This window comes from Limulus polyphemus, unplaced genomic scaffold (assembly GCF_000517525.1).
Source record: "Limulus polyphemus unplaced genomic scaffold, Limulus_polyphemus-2.1.2 Scaffold2877, whole genome shotgun sequence".
In the NCBI taxonomy this organism is placed as follows: domain Eukaryota; kingdom Metazoa; phylum Arthropoda; class Merostomata; order Xiphosura; family Limulidae; genus Limulus; species Limulus polyphemus.
Genome location: NW_013668487.1, coordinates 1 through 8,048, shown reverse-complemented (window position 1 = coordinate 8,048; position 8,048 = coordinate 1). Strand labels below are relative to the sequence as shown.

Genomic DNA, 8,048 nt, shown 5'->3' with positions numbered 1-8,048 from the left:
TCAACGCCATGACATCAAATTAGATAATTTAAAAGGCAAATCTAATAACATAGCCCAGTCGAGACATCAATAGATTATGACTGAAATGTGCCATGAACGACATATCAGGCTCAGTTCGAAATAATTTCCAAAGTGAACAACAAGCTATTAAACTTGCTGTCCATTTTAAAAAGGGTATGTTTTAACAAAATTAAGCAATCTTTCAGCTGAGAGCCATAACAGTTATCAAGTATCGGTGGCTACCTCATCATACCGATTTGAGGTGATGCACCAGAAGAATGTTTCCAAAGTAAAGTTTAACAGCAGACTAAGGACAATACCTCAGCTAAGCTCATACAAAAGCTTACCGAATTATCTTACTTGTATGCTCAATGTGAAATGATGGATTAATCAGCATGTGACAAATTCATGGATGCTATAGTGAATGAAGATATATTAATTAGGCTAAATTAAAGTCGATTTACATCTTTAAAGGAAGCTCCCCAGTTAATGATGGAAATTGCATCCATTAAAGTCAAAGATAATCAACTGAAAATATTATCAAACATTTACGATATCATCAGATCATGTAATGTGAAAACATTAACTTCTTCTAAAAGAACTGAAAGGATTGATTAGGCAATTAGTTATACAAAATCGAAGAAGTAAGCCACAAACCAATAGATGTTTCAAATGTAACTTAAAGGGGCATATTGTTACAAACTGCAGACAAAAGCCTGTAGGGAACAAAAACTCCTCCAAAAAGATGTTAGCCCTCCCTAATTTAGCAGTGTAAGACTAGAGGGAAGGCAGCTAGTCATCACCACCCACCGCCAACTCTTGGGCTACTCTTTTACCAACGAATAGTGGGATTCACTGTCTCATTATAACGCCCCCACGGCTGAAAGGGTGAGCATGTTTGGTGTGACGGGGACTCGAACCCGCGACCCACAGATTGCGAGTCGAGCGCCCTAACCACCTGGCCATGCCGGGCCCATACTTTAATGTACTATGATGTTCTAAATATATAACTAAACATTCTGTTCGTTGAACTAAAGTTTAATGGAATTATTAAAAAAAACTAATCAAGTCAGTGTTCACGTGTATGTAATAAGTATAACACCATCATAACACTGGTCATTTAAAAAAATCTTTTATTGATGTAATAAATTAAACGATCCTTTGGAATACAAATTACTTGTATTCCATGTTAATAATTCTAGCAGATATATCAGTATGATAAACGTTATTACATGACAAAAAAGATAAAATATGCTCAAGCAATACATTCCAAATTGTTAGCTATGCTGATATTTCAAAACTAATATAAAAATAGAGCTAAAAGGGTATATGTATACAAGAATGTAAGGCGTTTTAACCGCACAATTCACAAACAATTTGTTTCTGATCATAAAACACTCATAAAAACTGAAAACAAAAATATAGTAATAACAAATTGGATTTAGGGTGAAACTCGAATAACCAAGTTTCTCTACAGAACAATGTAACAAAAAAAAAGGAGGTGAAATAAATTTAGCAACGAATGTATAAAGATGAACAAAGTCTACTGAAACAATAAAAAATATTAATTAGTTACATTTAGAATTGATATAATTTTTTTGTTGTTGTTGTTAAGCACAAAGCTACACAATGGGTTATCTGTGATTTGCTCACTAAGGATATCAAAAACCGGTTTTTCTGGGTTTACAACTTGGATTTATTCCAAGGTATTTTCCAGTGTTCAGCTAACCTTGCCATTGGAATGTTAAACTATTAAACAGCAATTATTGGAATAGAATCAAGGGATGAAACATAGCTTTCATGATGTGTAAAGTTTATACAAATTAAACATACATCAAAAGTAGGTTATCTTGTACAGATACAACCTTAAAATCATTACAAAGAATGTAAACAAATATTTTATTGTTTGTTTCAGAACAAAGCCACATTAGGCTATCTGCTGTGTCCACCCAGATTTTGGTGATGTAAGGTTGTAAATTTACCGCTGTCCCACTGAGGGACCCGTGTCACTGAAAATGACCAAAAAGTTCAAGCAGCTCATTCATGTATTATTATATTCATGTTATGCCAACATAGTATTTATACATCCCCCCCCCTTTTTTTTACACACATATAACACTTAATGATTTGGATGGTTTGCCATACTTACAAGTAAATAAATGCCTCTGATCAGAAGAAGAAATAAACAAACATTTCAAATTGTGCAACATGTTTCAAGAATAAACAACTTTAATCATAAGATTTGTTACTAGATCTGTATATTGTAAAAATATTTCACCCTACTATTCTATTTCTCAGATTGTCATTAACCACGTACACATAATTACTAATGCATTTATAAATATCTAGTCATGAGAAAAATAATTTTATTAAAAACTATTAATGTTATTGAATTTAATACACGCCAATAAAAAAGTTAGCCAATTATAACTTATTTATTATTACAACTTTTAAGGCATAGCTTTGAGTTCTTTAACATTTTTTTTGTGATGGTACTATTCATAATTAAAACAACATCACCATGTGCATAAGGATCAAGCAAACAGAAAAACATCTCGTCAAACTTTTGATTTGGACATCTAATCAAAAGAACATTTCTTCAGAGAAAAAACACTTTATACATTCAAAACACTCAAAAGCTTTACCTAAGAATTAAAAAATCACAGGAGTTTTAATTTTGAACCAATTTTTATATCTAGATCTTCTTTATTTGATTGTCCACAGATATAATATTATAAACATTAGCATTCAATCTCTTAAAACGTACTTACTGTTCATCCACTCACTGTGTGTTCGACATGAACAGCCCCAGCCATGATTAAAGTTACAGAATGCCCCACTGCTAAAGGGATGGCATCAAAGCCTTTAAGTATGATAAAAACCACGATGTCTACTACAAAATAAACAGTCTCAGGCATTAGGATAGTTGTGGAATATCACAATGCCCAGTAGAAACTCAGTTTGTCTTAGAATGGATAAAATTATCATCAGGGCAAAAAACTCAAAGCCAATCCAGAAATAAGATTTCCATTGCACACAAACCAGTTAGTAGCAGTGTAGATGCAAACTTAACCCTTCTTAAAACAGTGGTCATGTGTAGAACGATCTGTGGAATACTGGGCTCCTCGCAACAATATGTTATACAAAGATTATAACTACTTACAACTAATGAAAAAAAAAACAATCCTTCAGCTCATTGTTAAGTAAAACCTAAATATTTAATAATAAATAAAATACACTTCACTCTGCATCTCCATCTCAAATGTATTGTTCTTATTAAATGAAATCACGCTACATTAAAAACAACAACTTTTGTCCCAGGTAGATTCTTTGGTTATATAAGACTCCAGAGGAAAATCACCTCCTTAACCTTATGACTCAATCAGTTCATCTACCTGTCGTGTTAAAATAAGTCTGGAGATTTTCTAGCTTTTATAAAGTATACAAATGTCACACCCCAGGTTCTGTTCCAGATGTATAACAGTAACCTAATTAGTCCTAGCCATCTAGATGATTTTTCTGTTAATGAAGAACTTATTTGATCAAAGAATCAGTTTTATAACTAACTGATAAGGTTGAAGAATATTTGGGCCATGTATAAACTATTAGGGAAAAAAAAGAATGAAGGAAAGAGAGATCAGATTCAGTTCTGCTTAATATAATCAATCCGTACAAAAAATCAAACAGATTTTAACACCAGAGCCACAATAATACAGATTAATAAAAAAAGCAACTGACTTGGTACAAAGTTAGGGAAGATGGTTTTTTAAGCAACTATACTCAGTACCTTCCAAAAAACACTTCAAATTAAGTAGATTTTAACACAATGGAAACAAGTTAGCCATTACTTAAGTGAACACACTATATTAACCAACTTTAAACAAGGTGAGCTTCAAGAGCTCACATAGTCAGTTAGAAAAGCAAGCCAACAATCTAATTCACAGGGGTTCAACCTAGCATGAATATTTCTACATTATCAAAAGGAGAATTAAAGGGGAGCCTTTAATAGCATCTATAAGTATAACACTGAAACTGAGGTAGACGGTCTATATGAAAATACATTTTACAGTAATCCAACCCTTAAGAACTAAAAAACAAAGAGTATTACAATCAAGACACACAGACAAGAATTAAAAAAAAATAGTCATATGTATAAATGAAAAAAGATTTTGGAGATTAACAAGTAAAATATACATCAGAACAACAAAATAAGTTTAGTTATATATTAAATTAAATAAATAATTTTTTAATAATTCATTAAAAGAGACAAAGTATCCAAGAAATGCACATATACAAATATTATGTCTGTACCTCATCCAAAATGACACCTAACAGTTTTAATATGATTTGGCAGATCAAAAAAATTATGGTTTTATTTAAGGAATATTAGATTTTCTGAAGACCAAAGTGAAAAGTTTGGACTAAAATGGTAACAGTTGTCCTTTAATACACCAGGTGGCACCACCTTACAGTTCATTTAGATTACAACTCCAACTATTCCATACAGATTTTAGAAAGTACACAAAATGGATTGAAGGTCCACTTTATAACCTTGATAACAGCATCTGTCACATGGGAGGTAGACGGAAAAGCTGAGATAATGATGATCTGTGTAGACTTGCCTTTGAGTAGCTCAACTTAAAAAAAAAAAAAGGGGGTTGGGGTGAGAATATATGAAATATTTGAACAATATAAAGCTGAAAAAAATCAATTTATGCCTTTTCTAAGGTGGCAAAGCATAATAACAAATAGTTATACTTGTCATAAAACATTAGTATTAAAAGCATCATAGGTAATGAATATCGCATACATGGTGTGTTTGAAATACTATTATACACTTTTCTCTTCTTGAAAAACTCTAAAGGACTGAATAAAGAACATAGTGTCAAAAATATAATAGTATAATAGGCCTAATACTAATGTCTTAGGACAAGTATAACTTAGAAAAATATTTATAAAAACATCAATACACTACAATAATGAGAACAAATACTTGTACTGTTGACTGAAAGCCTGCCATATTTTATGTACATACAAGTAGCAAAATCAGAATTACAGTCAACATTACTTCTTCAATACAAGGTCAGTCCAATGGACCAACACCATGTATATTCAAATAACGTGTGTGTTAGTAAAATTTGTGTATACAACAAAGTATTTTTAACTAACATAAGTAGGGGTACTTTCTTTTATCATTCACCCTAACAATTTTAAAAATAATTGATAATAAAGTAAAAACAATTAAATGTACAGTTAAATATTTTGGTAACAGGACATTATTATATTAAAAATGTAACACATATGAAATCAGTCTTACTTATGTGTCTTAACAGTAAGACTGATTTCATACATTACCATTTGAGAGACCCAGAAAAAAAATTCTTTTAAGCATACGTTACACAAACAAAATGCATGTTAGTGCAATAAAATGAAGAGACCAGCTTCACAAACCTGTTACAAACAATTGTTGTGTTAAGTGTAAGTTACTACTAAAATAAAAATCTACACAAACTCAACATAAATAAATATCAATAATTTTTTGAACCAATGCCTCTTATTTACTTAATTCAAAAAAAAAAAGTTTAGTCGGTGCACAGTTAGAGATCCGGAAAGTTCTGTATAATAAATACAAGTTAAATTACTTCTAAATAAAATGAGTTATTTCAATGATTAGCAATTAAAAACCTCAATTCAATATTTTATTATTTGAAGTTCAAACATGCTATTACTCTACAGATAATTATCTTAAATTGAAGAAACAAAAAAGTTAATGTATAACTACTCGGTAAAAGAAAAAAGAGGAGATACCTGCTACACTCGGAGCCCACGTATTCTGACCACAGCGTAAACCTGTTGTAAAACAAAACTGACATTATTTCAGGATATATGGTTAAACATTTATTTATACCTACAGCACCCCCACACACCTATACAATAACTGAAATAATTATGGAAACACACAAGTGATGAGTAACAAAACAATAAGTTCCTACTTTATAAATGTTTTTAACAACTAATGAAGCTACATATTGTGAATGTATCACAACTTAAAAACCTCAAAACCAAAAGGGCATTATGTACTTGTTTAAATTTGATTTCAAAAAGGAACATTATTAAATCACCAGATAAAAAATTAATTAACTTACTCAATTTGTGAAAAAAAAAAGTAAATGAAACAAACCATCAGAAGTCTGATTCGTGCATCCTTTTCAGCCTCACGTTGTCTTCTGTCAGGAAAAAAATAGTCAACAAATTCCTACGTGACTGCTGATCTTGGAATTCCCTTAAGGACACATAGGCATTTGTTGACCAGTTTTTTTTCTGCCAGAAGAGGACACACAAATGTGTCAAAACTAGTTTCTCTGATATCAATTTACTGTGGCTTTTCACTAATTGCTACACATGATATTGTGTTCTTTTATTATTATTACTAAATTTGATATTTTTTTTATGATAGTTTTTTGTGCTTGTTTGAATATTATAAACTAGTCAATGAAAATTTGGTTACACTTGGTCATTATGACTTAGAAAACATTAGTCTTACTATGTGAAGTTAAATCATTTTGTATGGGTTTTTTTCACTATTGTCATCTCACATTGTACTCATGTAAGCCCATAGTTTTTCATTTTGCTATTAAATACTTTATTGAAAACAGTTTCAAGTCTTTTGATTTTATATAAATATGCATAAATTGTGTTCATAATTTGTCTTTTAATTTGAAAAAAGTTTACGATAACACAACCAAGTAAATTAATATTTTGTGAAGAGTATCTGATAAATTAAAACTACACAGTTTTACATTCTGTTTAACAAATGCCTGAAACTCGTCCTACAAGTATTAGTCAATCATTAAAGTAAACAGTGAAACAAATAATAATAACTTTAAATATGATGCTCTACGGTGTCTCGATTAAATGTAAAGTGAAAATGAATACAGCATTTAATACACGATCTACTGAGTTAGTAACCTGTGAACCACTGAAATATTCACAATAGAAGTTTACATCTTATCTTACGAGCCCTGTACAATACATAAGTGTCAAATGCTTGTGTTAATAACAAGAGAAGACTATTTGATTGTTGTTAAGTATGAATTTACACAAAAAGCTATCCGTGTTTCACCCACCATAGGTATCGAGACCTGATTTTTACTATTATAAGACCACAGACTTACAGCTGAGCCACTTGGAGGCAGGAGTAGAGAGAGGGAGATAAAGTAATAGATGTATTATTCCCAAAATCCAAATATTTAAATCTTACCAGAACAGCGATTATTCAATTCTTCTTCCTTAATTGGAATTTCTAATTCCGCTGGATCCACTAAAACTAGTTTCTCACTGAACTGTTTTAAATGATGGTTTCTTCGACCTTCCCCGATAATCAACTCTTTATTAAAAGCAGCATTTGTCTGAGAAAAAAAAACTTTTTAGTAACTCACTATATAAAATTCGATACTAATATTACGCTTATATCAAGTTACAGATTTAAAAACAGAAATATTACATAGCTTAATCACTAAACATTTTTTCCTATTACGAGATCTTATGTTCAACATTTTAATTTTCAAAATTCCAATTAAGATTTCTAGTAACTAACATTCATTTCTAAACCATATTATTATCATCATTCTTTGTTTTCAATTTATAATATTTTACAAAATAGATTCATTATTAAAAGTATAAAAAGAAACTTATACTACACATGATAAAAAAAAAGTACAATATCTGATGAGAAAACGCTGAACAAATAAAGAAATACTGAGCCCAGTACTTACAAAGTATCTTAAATAACATCAGAAACACACAAAACTCGTTCTGCATGCAATTATGTTAAACTGACACTAAAATGATAAAAACCCTATAACCTGATCATGTTTGAAAGGTGGATCTTTCTTCTCCAGGGGCAAAGCGATTGGGTTATAGGGGTTTTATCATTTTATATTAAGACTTTTTGAACTGATGTGTTTTTCTGACATCGCGAGTTTAAACCCATCCTGGGTAACCTAACTAAAAGAAGACCTTACTTGTATCCAACCAAGGTTTTTCTA

General features: G+C 30.7%; 1 long non-coding RNA gene across 1 annotated transcript; it reads right to left on the bottom strand.

The window, feature by feature from the left end:
• Positions 1-1,116: 1,116 nt before the first annotated feature.
• On the bottom strand, positions 1,117-7,403 carry LOC111087937. The gene is made up of 3 exons (XR_002612553.1): positions 7,262-7,403; positions 5,809-5,850; positions 1,117-4,637 (listed from the first exon to the last, which is right to left on the bottom strand). It is a non-coding gene; the product is annotated as an uncharacterized LOC111087937 (long non-coding RNA).
• Between the last annotated feature and the right edge of the window lie 645 nt (positions 7,404-8,048).